Here is a 17,271-nt window from a genome sequence, read left to right as displayed (position 1 = left end):
CCCAGGACACACTCAGCACCCCAGAACACACTCAATACCCCGGACACACTCAACACCCCAGAACACACTCATTTCCCCAGGACACACTCAACACCCTGGAAAAATCAGCACACTAGAAAATACTCAGTACCCCGGACGCACTAAGCGCACAGGACACACTCAGCACACAGGATACACTTAGCACCCAAGACACATTCAGCACCCCAGGACACACTCAGTTCTCCAGGACACACTCACTATCCCGGAAAAACTAAGCACCCAGGACACACTCACTATCCCGGAAAAACTAAGCACCCAGGACACACTCAGTACCCAGTTCACACTCATCACCATAGGATCCTGTCAGGAACCCAGGATACACCTAGCACTCCAGGACACACTTATCACCCAGGACACACTCAGCACACCAGTACACAGTACCCCGGGCACACTCACCACCCAGGACACACTCAGCACCCCAGGACACACTCTGCACCCTAGGAAACGCTCAGCCCCCCAGGAAACACTGAATACCCTAGACACACTCAGCACACCAGGACACACTCAGTACCCCGGACACACTCACCACCCAGGACACACTCGGCACCCCAGGACACACTCTGCACTCCAGGACAAACTCAGCACACTAGGAAATACTCAGTACCCCGGAAAGACTCAGGACACCCTCAGCACCCAGGATATACTCAGCACACCAGGACACACTCAGTTCCCCAGGACACACTCACTACCCCAGAAAAACTAAGCACCCAGGACACACTCAGCACTCAGTTCACACTGATCACCACAGGATCCTATCAGGAACCAAGGACACACTCAGCATCCCAGGACACACTCAGCACCCCAGGAGAAATTCAGCACACTGGAAATACTCAGTACCCAGGACGCACTCAGCACACAGGACACACTCAGCACCTAGGACACACTCAGCATACCAGGACACACTCAGTACCACGGACACACTCACCACCCAGGACACACTCAGCACCCCAGGACACACTCAGCACCCCAGGACACACTCTGCACACAAGGACACACTCAGCCCCGCAGGAAACACTCAATACCCATGACACACTCAATACACAGGACACACTCAGCACCCCACGACACACTCAGCACCCCAGGATAAACTCAGCACACTAGGAAACACTCAGTACCATGGAAACACTCAGAATCCAAGACACACTCAGAACCCAGGACACACTCAGCAGCCAGAACACACTCAGCACCCAGGACACAATCAGCACCCTAGGACACACTCAGCATCCAGGACACACTCAGGACCCAACACACTAAGCTGCCCAGAACACACTGAACATCCAAAGTCACACTCAGCACACAGGATACACTAAACACCCCAATTCAAACTCAGCAACCCAGGTCACACTCAGAACCTCAGGACACACTTAGCACCCCAGGACACACTCATCACAACAGAACACACTCGGTACCCCAGATACAGCACCCAGGACACACTCAACACCCAAGGTCCCACACAGCAACCGATGTCACACTCAGCATCAAGGACAAACTCAGCACCCCCAGTCACACTCAGCACCCCAGAACAAACTGAGCACACCAGGATATACTCAGTACCCCAGAAACAGTCAGCACCTGAGACACAATCAGCATTCCAAGAGAAACTTAGCACACCAGGAAACACTCAGTACCCCAGACACACTTAGCACCTAGGACACACCCAGCACCCATGATACACTTATCACCCAGGTCAAACTCAGCCCCCCAGGACACACTGAGCACATCAGAACACACTCAGTTACCCAGGATAAACTCAGAACACCAGTACACAGTCAGTACGCCAGAAACACTCAACACCCAGGGCACACTCAGCACCCAGGACACGCTTATCACCCAGGTCAATCTCAGCCACCCAGGACAAACTGAGCACCCCAGAACACAATGAGCACCCCAGGATACACTCAGCACACCAGGACACAGTCAGTATCCCAGAAACACTCAGCACCCAGGACACACTCAGCAGCCAGGACAAACTCAGCACCTAGGACACAATCAGCACCCCAGGAAACACTCAGTATCCAGGACACACTTAGTACCCCGGATGCACTCAGAACCCAGGACTCACTCAGCAACTCAGGACACACTCAATACCCCAGAAACACTCAGCACCCAGGACACACTCAGAACCCCAGAACACACTCAGTTCCCCAGGACACAGTCAGTACATCAGAAAAACTCAGCACACTAGGAAATACTAAGTACCCCAGACACAATCAGCATCTAATGTCACACTCAGCACCCAGGACACACTCAACACCCCATTTCTCACTCAGCACCCAGGACACACTCAGCTCACCTGGACACACTCAGCATCCAGGACACACTCAGCACCCAGGACACACTAAGCCTCCAGGACACACTTATCACCCAGGTCAAACTCAGCTGCCCAGGACACTGAGCACCCCAGAACACAATGAGCACCCCAGGATACACTCAGAATACCAGGACACAGTCAGTACCCCAGAAACACTCAGAACCCAGCACACACTCAGCAGCCAGAACACACTCGGCACCCAGGACACAATCAGCATCCTAGGACACACTCAGCATCCAGGACACACTCAGGACCCAGGACACACTAAGCTGCCCAGAACACACTGAACACCCAAGGTCACACTCAGCACCCAGGATACACTCAAGACCCCAGGTCAAACTCAGCAACCCAGGTCATACTCAGAACCCCAGGTCACACTCAGCACCCCAGGACACCATCATCACAACAGGGCACACTCAGTACCCTGGATACAGCACCCAGCACACACTCAACACCCCAGGTCACACTAAGCACCAAATGTCACACTCAGCACCCAGGACACACTCAACACCCAAGGTCACACTCAGCACCCCAGAAAACACTGAGCACACCAGGACATACTCAGCACCCCAGACACAGTCAGCACCCAGGACACAATCAGCATCCCAAGAGAAACTTAGCACACCAGGAAAAACTCAGTTGCCCGGACACACTAAGCACACAGAACACACTTAGCACCCAGGACACACTTATCACCCAGGTCAAACTCAGCCCCCCCCAGGACACAATGAGCACCCCAGGACACACTCAGCACCCCAGTACACATTCAGCACCCAGGAAACACTAAGCACACCCGGACACACTCAGTACTAAGGACACACTCAGCACTCCAGGACACACTCAGCATCCAGGACACACTCAGGACCCAGGACACACTAAGCACACCGGGACACACTCAGCATCCAGGACACACTCAGCACCCAGGACAGAATCAGCATTCCAGGACACACTCAGCATCCAGGACACACTCAGCACTCGAGGACACACTCAGCAGCCAGAACACACTCAGCACCCAGGACACACTCAGCACCCCTGGACACACTCAGCACCCCATGTCACACTCAGCACACAGTGGACACACTCAGTACCTCGGACACACTCAGCACCCCAGGCCATACTCAGCACCCCAGAACACACTCAGGACACCAGGACATACTCAGTACCCTGCACACAGTCATTACCCAGGGAACACTCAGCATCCCAAGAGAGGCTTAGCACACCAGGAAACACTCAGTTCCCCAGACAAACTCAGCAACCAGGTCACACGCAGGAACCAGGACACACTTATCACCAAGTTCAAATGACAGCTCCCGATGACACACTGAGCACCCCAGAACACACTCAGCATCCAGGACATACTCAGGAGCCAGGACACACTCAGTGCCCAGGACACACTCAGCAGCCAGGACAAACTCAGAACACTAGGACACACTCAGCATCCTAAGACACACTCAACTCACCAGGTCACACTCATCACCTCAGTTCACACTCAGCCCACAGGATACACTCAGCACACCCAGACATACTCAGTACCCCGGACACACTCAGCATCAAGGACACACTCAGCACCCAGGACACACTTATCACCCAGGTCAAACCCAGCCACCCAGGACAAACTGAGCACCCCAGAACACAATGAGCACCCCAGGATACACTCAGCACACCAGGACACACTCAGCAGCCAGAACACAGTCAGCACCTAGGACACAATCAGCACCCCAGGAAACACTCAGTATCCAGGACACACTCAGTACCCCGGACACACTCAGGACTCACTCAGCAACTTAGGACACACTCTGTAACCCCGGACACACTCAGCACGCCAGGACACACTCAATACCCCAGACACACTCAGCACCCAGGACACACTCAGAACCCCAGAACACACTCAGTTACCCAGGACACACTCAGTACCCCGGAAAAAGTCAGCACACTAGGAAATACTCAGTACCCCAGACACAATCAGCATCTAATATCACACTCAGCACCCAAGACACACTCAACACCCCAGTTTCCACTCAGCACCCAGGACACACTCAGCTCACCCAGACACACTCAGTATCCAGGAAACACTCAGCACCCTGGACACACTCAGCATCCAGGTCAAACTCAGCCTCCCAGGACACACTGAGCACCCCAGAACACAATGAGCACCCCAGGATACACTCAGCACACCAGGACAGTCAGTACCTCAGAAACACTCAGCACCCAGGACACACTCAGCAGCCAGAACACACTCAGCACCCAGGACACACTCAGGAGCCAGGACATACTCAGTGCCCAGGACACACTCAGAAGCCAGGACACATTCAGCACACTAGGACACACTCAGTACCCAGGATACACTCAGCACCCAAAGACACAGTCAGCACACCCAGACATACTCAGTACCCTGGACACACTCAGCACCCAGGACACACTCAGCACCCAGGACACACTCAGTACCTCAGTACACAGTCAGCACCACAGGACACACACAGCACCCCAGGAAACACTCAACAACTCAGGTCACACTCAGCACCATAGGAAACAATCAGCAGCCAGGTCACACTCTACATACAGCACACACTCAGTACCCCAGGACACACTCAACACCCCAGGACACACTCAGCACCCAGGACACATCAAGCACCCCAGGACACAGTCAACATCCCAGGAAAAACTCAGCATACCAAGAAAAACTCAGTACCCTGGACACACTCAGCACCGAGGACACACTCAGTACCCCAGGACACTCTCAGCACCTCGGGACACATTAGGCACCCCAGGACACACTCAACACCCCAGGACACACTCAGCACCCAGGACACATCAAGCACCCTAGGACACAGTCAACATCCCAGGAAAAACTCAGCATACCAGGAAAAACTCAGAACCGTGGACACACTCCACACACAGGACACACTTAGCAGCCAAGTCAAACTCAGCTCCCCAGGACACACTGAGCACCCCAGAACACAATGAGCACCCAGGACACATAAAGCAACCCATGTCACACTCAGCACCCCAGCTCACACTCAGCACCCAGGACACATTAAGCACCCCAGGACACAGTCAACATCCCAGGAAAATCTCAGCATACTAGGAAAAACTCAGTACCCTGGACACACTCAGCACCGAGGACACACTCAGCAGCCAGGACACTCTCGGCTCCCATGTCACACTCAGCACCCAGGACACACTCAGCAACCGAGGTCAGCACCCAGGACAAACTCAGCAACCGAGGTTATACTCAGCACCCCAGGACACAATCATCACACCAGGACACAATCAACACCCAGGTCACACTCAGCATCCCAGGTCACATTTCGCACCAAGGACACACTCAGCACCCCAGGTCACACTCAGCACCCCAGGACACACTCAGCACACCAGGACATACTCAGTACCCCAGACACAGTCAGCACACCAGGATACACTCAGCATCCCAAGAGAAACTTAGTAGACCAGGAAATACTCATTACCCCAGACACACTCAGCACCCAGGTCACACTCAGCACACAAGGTCACACTCAGCCCCCAGGATACACTCAACACCCCAGGTCAAACTCAGCAACCCAGGTCAAACTCAGAACCCCAGGACACACTCATCACAACAGGACACACTCAGTGTCCCAGATACAGCATACAGGACACACTCAACACCCCAGGTCACACTCAGCACCCAATGTCACACTCAGCACTCAGGACATACTCAACACCCAAGATCACACTCTGAAATCCATGTCACACTCAGCACCAAGGACAAACTCAGCACCCCCGGTCACACTCAGCAACCCAGAACACACTGAGCACACCAGGACATACTCAGTACCCCGGACACAGTCAGCACCCAGGACACAATCAGCATCCCAAGAGAAACTTAACACACCAGGAAAAACTCAGTACCCCGGACACACACAGCACCCAGGACACACTTAGCACCCAGGAAACACTCATCACCCAGGTCAAACTCAGCCACCCCAGGACTCAATGAGCACCCCAGAAAATACTCATCACCCCAGTTCATACTCAGCACACCAGGACACACTCAGCACACCAGGACACACTCAGCAGTCAGGTCACACTCAGCACCCCAGTTCACACTCAGCACCCAGGACACACTAAGCACACCCTGATACACTCAGTTCCCCAGACACACTCAGCATCCAGGACACACTCAGCACCCAGGACACACTCAGCACACCAGGACACACTCAGCACCCCAGTTCACACTCAGCACCCAGGACACACTAAGCACACCCTGATACACTCAGTTCCCCAGACACACTCAGCATCCAGGACACACTCAGCACCCAGGACACACTAAGCACACCCTGATACACTCAGTTCCCCAGACACACTCAGCATCCAGGACACACTCAGCACCCAGGACACACTCAGCAGCCAGAACACACTCAGCACCCAGGACACACTCAGCAGCCAGAACACACTCAGCAGCCAGGACACACTCAGCAGCCAGGACACACTCAGCACACAGGACACACTCAGCAGCCAGGACACACTCAGCACCTCTGGACACAGCACCGCAGGACACACACATCATCCCAGGACACACTCAGTACCTCAGGTCACACTCAGCACCCCAGGACAAAATCAGCAGCCAGGACACCCTCAGCACCCCAGGACACACTCAGCACCCCATGTCACACTCAGCACCCCAGGACACACTCAACACCTCAGGACACACTCAGCACACCAGGACACATGAAGCAACCCATGTCATACTCAGCACCCCAGCTCACACTCAGCACCCAGGACACATTAAGCACCCCAGAACACAGTCAACATCCCAGAAAAAACTCAGCATACCAGGAAAAACTCAGTATCCCAGACACACTCAGCACCAAAGACACACTCAGCAGACAGGACACACTCAGTAACCATGTCACACTCAGCACCCCAGGACACAATCATCACACCAGGACACAATCAGCATCCAGGTCACACTCAGCATCCCAGGTCACATTTCGCACCAAGGACACACTCATCACCCCAGGTCACACTCAGCACCCCAGGTTACACTCAGCACACCAGGACATACTCAGTACCCCAGACACAGTCAGCACCCAGGACACACTCAACATCTGTGGGAAGCCACATGTGCCATTGCAGGGAGGCGCTGGCTTCCGCTGGCCACCACGCATACATAGGCAGTAAAGGTTTTTGCCAAGATGAGGTTTTGAGAATTAACCAAAATTAACCAATCAGATGAAAGACAAGTTAACCAATCAGATGAGAGAGAAGTTAACCAATCAGATGTAGACATGCAAATGAGGTGGTAAGCATAACCCAAGCACAACCAATCCGGGTGTGAGACACGCCTCTCCTAGGCCTATATAAGCAGCACCAGTTCTGGGCTTGGGGTCTCTTCGCCTCTGCAATCAAGCTCTCCCAATAAACGTGTGCAGAAGGATCTTGTTGCAGTGTCGTTCTTGCTGGCGAGCCAGGCGGTGCGCGAAAGAAGCATCCCAAGAGAAACTTAGCAGACCAGGAAATACTACCCCGGACACACTCAGCACCCAGGACACAATCAGCACCCAGGACACACTCAGGAACCAGGACACACTCAGCACCCCAGGACACACTCAGCCTCCCAGGAAACACTCACCAACCAAGGACACACTCAACACCATAGGTCACACTCAGTACCCCAGTAGAAATTCAGCACACTAGGAACCACTCAGTACCCCAGAAACACTCAGAATCCAAGACATACTCAGAACCAGGTGTACTGGCTAGTTTTGTGTCAACTTGACACAGCTGGAGTTATCACAGAGAAAGGAGCTTCAGTTGGGGAAATGCCTCCATGAGATCCAGCTGTTGGGTATTTTCTCAATTAGTGATCAAGGGGGAAAGGCCCCTTGTGGGTGGTGCCATCCCTGGGCTGGTAATCTTGGGTTCTATAAGAGAGCAAGCTGAGCAAGCCAGGGGAGGCAAGCCAGTAAAGAACATCCCTCTGTGGCCTCTGCATCAGCTCCTGCTTCCTGACCTGCTTGAGTTCCAGTCCTGACTTCCTTGGTGATGAACATCAGTATGGAAGTGTAAGCTGAATAAACCCTTTTTTCCCCAACTTGCTTCTTGGTCATGATGTTTGTGCAGGAATAGAAACCCTGTCTAAAACACCAGGACACACTCAGCTGCCCAGAACACACTCAGCACCCAAGATCACACAGCACCCAGGATACACTCAACACCCCAGGTCAAACTCAGCAGCCCAGGTCACACTCAGAACCCTAGGACACACTCATCACAACAGGACACTGTCAGTGCCCCGGATACAGCATCCAGGACACACTCAACACCCCAGGTCACACTCAGCATCAAGGACAAACTCAGCACCCCCGTCACACTCAGCACCCCAGAACACACTGAGGACACTAGGAAAAACTCAGTACCCCGGACACAACAGCACCCAGGACACACTTAGCACCCAGGACACACATATCATCCAGGTCAAACTCAGCCCCCCCAGGACACAATGAGCACCCTGGAACACACTCAGCACCCCAGGACACACTCACCGCCTCAGGACACACTCAGCAGCCAAAACACACTCAGCACATAGGACACAATCAGCACCCCAGGACACACTCAGTATCCAGGACACACTCAGTACCCCAGATGCACTCAGCACCCAGGACTCACTCAGCAACTCAGGCCACACTCTGTACCCCCGGACACACTCAGTACCCCAGAACACACTCAGCACCCCGGGACACACTCACCACACCAGGAGAAACTCAGCACACTAAGAAATACTCACTACCCAGGATGCACTCAACACACAGGACACACTCAGCACACCAGGACACACTCAGTACCCCGGACCCACTCTCACCCAGGACACACTCTGCACCCTTGGACACACAGCTCCCCAGGAAACACTCAATACCCCAGACACACTCAACACACAGGACACACTCGGCATCCCAGGACACACTCAGTACCCCAGAAAAACTCAGCACACTAGGAAATACTCAGTACCCCGGACACAATCAGTTTCTAATGTCACACTCAGCACCCAGGACACACTCAACACCCCAAGAGAAACTCAGCACACTAGGAAACACTCAGTACCTGGGAAACACTCAGAATCCAAAACACACTCAGAGCCCAGGACACACTCAGCTGCCCAGAACACACTCAGCACCCAAGGTCACACTCACCACCCAGGATACACTCAACACCCCAGGTCAAACTCAGCAACCCAGGTCACACTCAGAACCCCAGGACACACTCAGCACCCCAGAACACACTCATCACAACTGAACACATTCAGTACCCCAGATACAGCATCTAGGACACACTCAACACCCCAGATCAGACTCAGCACCCAATGTCACACTCAGCACTCAGGACACACTCAACACCCAAGGTCACACTCAGCAACCCATGTCACACTCAGCACCAAGGACAAACTTAGCACCCCCAGTCACACTCAGCACACCAGGACACACTCAATACCCCAGACACACTCAGCACCCAGGACACAGCACCCCAGAACACATTCAGTTCCTCAGGACACACTCAATACCCCAGACACACTCAGCACCCAGGACACACTCAGCACCCCAGAACACACTCAGTTCCTCAGGACACACTCAGTACCCCAGAAAAACTCAGCACACTAGGAAATACTCAGTACCCCAGACACAATCAGCATCTAATGTCACACTCAGCACCCAGGACACACTCAACACCCAAGGTCACACTCAGCAACCCATGTCACACTCAGCACCAAGGACAAACTCAGCACCCCCGGTCACACTCAGCACACCAGAAAACACTGAGTATACCAGGACATACTCAGCACCACAGACACAGTCAGCACCCAGGACACAATCAGCATCCCAAGAGAACTTAGCACACCAGAAAAACTCAGTACCCCAGACACACTAAGCACCCAGAACACACTCAGGAACCAGGACACACTCACCACCCCAGGACACACTCAGCACACTAGGACACACTCAGCACGCCAGGACACACTCAGCTCACCAGGTCACATTCAACACCCCAGTTCACACTCAGCACCCAGATCACAATGAGCACCCCAGGATACACTCAGCACACAAGGACATACTCAGCACCCCAGGGCACAGCACCCCAGGACACACAGCATCCCAGGACACACTCAGGACCCTGGTCACTCTCAGCAGCCAGAACACACTCAGCACCCAGGACACATTCAGCATCCCAAGAGAAACTTAGCACTCCAGGAAATACTCACTACCCTGGACACACTCAGCAGCCAGAACACACTCAGCACCCAGGACACAATCAGCACACGAGGACACACTCAGCATCCAGGACACACTCAGGACCCAGGACACACTCAGCACCCCAGTTCACACTCATCACCCAGGACACAGTACCCCTGGACACACTCAGCACCACAGGACACACTCAGCACACCAGGACATACTCAGTACCTCGGACACGCGGACATACTCAGCACCCAGGACACACCCAACACCCAGGACACACTTATCACCCAGGTCAAACTCAGCCCCCCAGGATACACTGAGCACCCCAGAACACACTCAGCTCCCCAGGATACACTCAGCCTACCAGGACACAGTCAGTACGCCAGAAACACTCTGCACCCAGGACACATTCAGCACCCAGAACACCCTCAGCACCCCAGGTAACACTAAGCACCCAGGACACACTCAGCGCCCCAGGACACACTTATCAGCCAGGACAAAATCTGCACACCAGGTCACACTCAGCATCCCAGGTCACACTCAGAACACCAGGATATACTCAGTACCCCAGACACAGTCAGCACCCAGGACACAATCAGCATCCCAAGAGAAACTTAACACACCAGGAAACACTCAGTACCCCGGACACACTCAGCAGCCAGGACACACCCAGCACTCAGGACACACTTATCACCGAGGTCAAACTCAGCCCCCCAGGGTACAATGAGCACCCCAGAACACACTCAGCTCCCCAGGATAAACTCAGCACTCCAGTACAAAGTTAGTATGCCAGAAACACTCAGCACCCAGGACACACTCTGCACACCAGGTCACACACAGCACCCCAGTTCACAATCAGTACGCTGAACACCCTCAGCACCCCAGGTCACACTCAGCACCCAGGACACACTCAGTGCCCCAGGACACACTTATTAGCCAGGACACACTCTGCACACCAGGTCACACTCAGCACCCCAGTTCACAATCAGCACGCTGGACACCCTAAGCACCCCAGGTCACACTCAGCATCCAGGACACACTCAGTGCCCCAGGACACACTCAGTAACCCGGACACACTCAGCACCCAGGGCACAATCAACACTCAGGACACACTCAGCACCCCAGTTCACACTCAGCACCCCAGGAGAACTCAGCCCACCAGGAAACACTCAGTACCCCCAGACACACTCAGCACCCAGGACACACTCAGCACCCAGGTCATACTCAGCTCCCCAGGACACACACACTCAGCACCCCAGAACACACTCAGCACCCCAGGACACACTCAGCACACCCGGACACACCCAGTACCCCAGACACACTCAGCACCCAGGACACACTCAGCACACAGGATACACTCAGCACCCAGGTCACTGTCAGCACCCCAGGACAGACTCAGCCCCCCAGGACAGACTCACCACCCCAGGACACACTCACCACCCCAGGATACACTCACCACCTCAGGACACACTCAGCATCCCAGGACACACTCAGTACCTCGTACACACTCTGAACCCAAGACACACTCAGCACCCACGACACACTCAGCACCCAGGTCACACTCAGCACCCAGGACACAATCAGCACTCAGGACACACTCAGCACCCCAGGACACACTCAGCACCCCTGAACACACTCATCACCCCAGGAGAAACTCAGCCCACCAGGAAACACTCAGTACCTCAGCCACACTCAGCACCCAGGACACACTCAGCACCCAGGTCAACCTCAGCTCCCCAGGACACAGTCAGCACCCCAGAAAACACTCAGCACTGCAGGACACACACAGCACCCCAGGACACACTCAACACCCCATGACATACTCAGTACTCTGGATACCCTCAGCACCCAGGACTTACTCATCACCCAGGACACACTCAGCACCCCAGATACACTCAGCACCCAAGGTCACACTCAGCACCCCAGGACAGACTCAGAACCCCGTAAAAAAGGCTTAAGAAACAAATCCTAGGTAGGTGAAATGGTTGAGTGGATAAAGGCACTTGCTCTCAGTCTCTATAATCTGAAGCCTACATGGTGGAAAGCAGGAACTGATTCCACAAAGTTGTCCTGGGCTGGTAAGATCATTCAGTAGGTAAAAGTGCTTCTCAAATAAGAGTGAGCACAATCTTAAGCATCTATTTGTAACTTATTGGGGGATATATCTTGGTGGTGTAGTGATTACCTAACTAACATGTGTGCGGCACCGAGCTTACTCCCCAGTCCCACAAAACTAAAATCTGGATGTAGAAGATGAGGAATCATAAATATGTCCATTCTGTAGGCATTTCTTACTCAACATTCAACCTTGAGATAATTGTTTTTTTAAATTTTTTTATTAGGTATTTTCCTCATTTATATTTCCAATGCTATCCAAAACGTCCCCAATACACTCCCCCTCCCATTCCCCTAACCACCCACTCCCACATTTAGGCCCTGGCATTACCCTGTACTGGGGCATATAAAGTTTGCAAGTCCTATGGGCTTCTGTTTCCAGTGATGACCTACTAGGCCATCTTTTGATACATATGCAGCTAGAGTCAAGAGCTCTGGGGTACTGGTTAGTACATCATGTTGTTCCACCTATAGCGTTGCAGTTCCCTTTAGCTCCTTGGGTACTTTCTCTAGCTCCTCCATTGGGGACCCTGTGATCCATTCAATAGCTGACTGTGAGCATCCACTTCTGTGTTTGCTAGGCCCCGGCATTGTCTCACAAGAGACAGCTATATCTGGGTCCTTTCAGCAAAATCTTGCTAGTGCATGCAATGGTGTCAGCGTTTGGAAGCTGATTATGGGATGGATCCCTGGATATGGCAGTCTTTAGATGGTCCATCCTTTCGTCACAGCTCCAAACTTTATCTCTGTAACTCTTTCCATGGGTGTTTTGTTCCCAATTCTAAGAAGGGGCACAGTGTCCACACTTTGGTCTTCGTTCTTCTTAAGGTTCATGCAGTTAACAAATTGTATCTTATATCTTGGGTATCCTAAGTTTTTGGGCTAATATCCACTTATCAGTGAGTACATATTGTGTGAGGTCCTTTGTGATTGTGTTACCTCACTCAGGATGATGCCCTCCAGGTCCATCCATTTTCCTAGGATTTTCATAAATTCATTCCTTTTAATAGCTGATTAGTACTCCATTGTGTAAATGTACCACATTTTCTGTATCCATTCCTCTGTTGAGGGGCATCTGGGTTATTTCCAGCTTCTGGCTATTATGAATAAGGCTGCTATGAACATAGTGGAGCATGTGTCCTTCTTACCTGTTGGAACATCTTCTGGATATATGCCCAGGAGAGGTATTGCTGGATCTTCTGGTAGTATTATGTCCAATTTTCTGAGGAACCGCCAAACTGATTTCCAGAGTGGTTGTACAAGCTTGCAATCCCACCAACAAGGAAGGAGTGTTCCTCATTTTCCACATCCTCGCCAGCATCTGCTGTCACCTGAATTTTTGATCTTAGCCATTCTGACTGGTGTGAGGTGGAATCTCAGGGTTGTTTTGATTTGCATTTCCCTGATGATTAAGGATGTTGAACATTTTTTTCAGGTGCTTCTCTGCCATTCGGTATTCCTCAGGTGAGAATTCTTTGTTCAGTTCTGAGCCCCATTTTTTAATGGGGTTATTTGATTTTCTGGAGTTCACCATCTTGAGTTCTTTATATATATTGGATATTAGTCCCTTATCTGATTTAGGATAGGTAAAGATCCTTTCCCAATCTGTTGGTGGTCTTTTTGTCTTATTGACGGTGTCTTTTGCCTTGCAGAAGCTTTGCAACTTTATGCAGTCCCATTTATCCATTCTCAATCTTACAGCACAAGCCTTTGCTGTTCTATTCAGGAATTTTTCCCCTGTACCCATATCTTCGAGGCTTTTCCCTACTTTATCCTCTATAAGTTTCAATGACTCTGGTTTTATGTGGAGTTCCTTAATCCACTTAGATTTGACCTTAGTACAAGGAGATAGGAATGGATCAATTCGCATTCTTCTACATGATAACAACCAGTTGTGCCAGCACCATTTGTTGAAAATGCTGTCTTTCTTCCACTGGATGGTTTTAGCTCCCTTGTCGAAGATCAAGTGACCATAGGTGTGTGGGTTCATCTCAGGGTCTTCAATTCTGTTCCATTGGTCTACTTGTCTGTCGTTATACCAGTACCATGCAGTTTTTATCACAACTGCTCTGTAGTACAGCTTTAGGTCAGGCATGGTGATTACACCAGAGGTTCTTTTATCCTTGAGAAGGGTTTTTGCTATCCTAGGTTTTTTGTTGTCCCAGATGAATTTGCAGATTGCCCTTTCTAATTCCTTGAAGAATTGAGTTGGAATTTTGATGGGGATTGCATTGAATCTGTAGATTGCTTTTGGTAAGATAGCCATTTTTACTATGTTGATCCTGCCAATCCATGAGCATAGGAGGTCTTTCGATCTTCTGAGATCTTCTTTAATTTCTTTCTTCAGAGACTTGAAGTTCTTGTCATACAGATCTTTCACTTCCTTAGTTAGAGTCACGCCAAGGTATTTTATATTGTTTGTGACTATTTAGAAGGGTGTTGTTTCCCTAATTTCCTTCTCAGCCTGTTTATCCTTTGTGTACAGAAAGGCCATTGACTTGCTTGAGTTAATCTTATATCAAGCTACTTCACTGAAGCTGTTTATCAGGCTTAGGAGTTCTCTGGTGGAATTTTTAGGGTCACTTATGTACACTATCATATCATCTGCAAAGAGTGATATTTTGACTTCTTCTTTTCCAATTTGTATCCCCTTGATCTCCTTTTGTTGTCTAATTTCTCTGGCTAGGACTTCAAGTACAATGTTGAATAGCTAGGGAGAGAGTGGACAGCCTTGTCTAGTCCCTGATTTTAGTGGGATTTCTTCCAGCTTCTCACCATTTACTTTGATGTTGGCTACTGGTTTGCTGTAGATTGCTTTTATCATGTTTAGGTATGGGCCTTGGATTCCTGATCTTTCCAAGACTTTTATCATGAAGCGGTGTTGGATTTTGTCAAAGGCTTTCTCAGCATCTAACAAGATGATCATGTGGTTTTTGTCTTTGAGTTTTTTTATATAGTGGATTACATTGATGGATTTCTGTATATTGAAACATCCTTGCATCCCTGGGATGAAACCTACTTGGTCAGGATGGATGATTGTTTTGATGTGTTCTTGGATTCGGTTAGCAAGAACTTTATTGAGGATTTTTGCATCTATATTCATAAGGGAAATTGGTCTGAAGTTCTCTATCTTTGTTGGGTCTTTTTGTGGTTTAGGTATCAGAGTAATTGTGGCTTCATAGAATGAGTTGGGTAGAGGACCTTCTGATTCTATTTTGTGGAATAGTTTGTGAAGAACTGGGATTAGATCTTCTTTGAAGGTCTGATAGAACTCTGCACTAAACCCATCTATCTGGTCCTGGGCTTTTTTTGGTTGAGAGACTATTAATGACTGCTTCTATTTCTTTAGGGGATATGGAACTGTTTAGATCACTAACCTGATCTTGATTTAACTTTGGTACCTGGTATATGTCTAGAAACTTGTCCATTTCATCCAGGTTCTCCAGTTTTGTTGAGTATAGCCTTTGTGGAAAGATCTGATGGTGTTTTGGATTTCTTCAGGATCTGTTGTTATGTCTCCCTTTTCATTTCTGATTTTGTTAATTAGAATACTTTCCTTATGCCCTCTAGTGAGTCTGGCTAAGGGTTTAACTATCTTGTTGATTTTCTCAAAGAACCAGCTCCTCGATTGGTTTATTCTTTGAATAGTTTTTCTTGTTTCCACTTGGTTGATTTCGCCCCTGAGTTTGATTATTTCCTGCTGTCTACTCCTCTTGGGTGAATTTGCTCCCTTTCGTTCTAGAGCTTTTAGGTGTGTTTTCAAACTGCTAATGTGTGCTCTCTCTAGTTTCTTTTTGGAGGCACTCAGAGCTATGAGTTTTCCTCTTAGAAATGCTTTCATTGTGTCCCATAAGTTTGGGTATGTCGTGGCTTCATTTTCATTAAACTCCAAAAAGTCCTTAATTTCTTTCTTTATTCCTTCCTTGACCAAGGTATCATTGAGAAGAGTGTTGTTTAGTTTCCACGTGTGTGTTGGCTTTCTATCATTTATTTTGTTATTGAAGATCAGCCTTAGTCCATGGTGATCTGATAGGATGCATGGGACAATTTCAATATTTTTGTATATGTTGAGGCTTATTTTGTGACCAATTATGTGGTCAATTTTGGAGAAGGTACCATGAGGTGCTGAGAAGAAGGTATATCCTTTTGTTTTAGGATAAAATGTTCTGTAGATATCTGTCAGATCCATTTGTTTCATAACCTCTGTTAGTTTCACTGTGTCTCTGTTTATTTTCTCCTTCCATGATCTGTCCATTGGTGAAAGTGGTGTTTTGAAGTCTCCCACTAGTATTGTGTGAGGTGCAATGTATGCTTTGAGCTTTACTAAAGTATCTTTAATGAATGTGGCTGCCCTTGTATTTGGAGCATAGATATTCAGAATTGATAGCTCGTCTTGGAGGATTTTACCTTTGATGAGTATGAAGTGCCCTTCCTTGTCTTTTTTGATGACTTTGGGTTGGAAGTCGATTTTATTAGATATTAGGATGGCTACTCCAGCTTGTTTGTTCCTACCATTTGCTTGGAAAATTGTTTTCCAGCCTTTCACTCTGAGGTAGTGTCTATCTTTTTATCTGAGATGAGTTTCCTGTAAGCAGC

Source organism: Mus caroli, unplaced genomic scaffold (assembly GCF_978045245.1).
Source record: "Mus caroli unplaced genomic scaffold, Mus_caroli_1 scaffold_5, whole genome shotgun sequence".
NCBI lineage: Eukaryota > Metazoa > Chordata > Mammalia > Rodentia > Muridae > Mus > Mus caroli.
Note: the sequence above shows the minus strand (reverse complement) of the source record.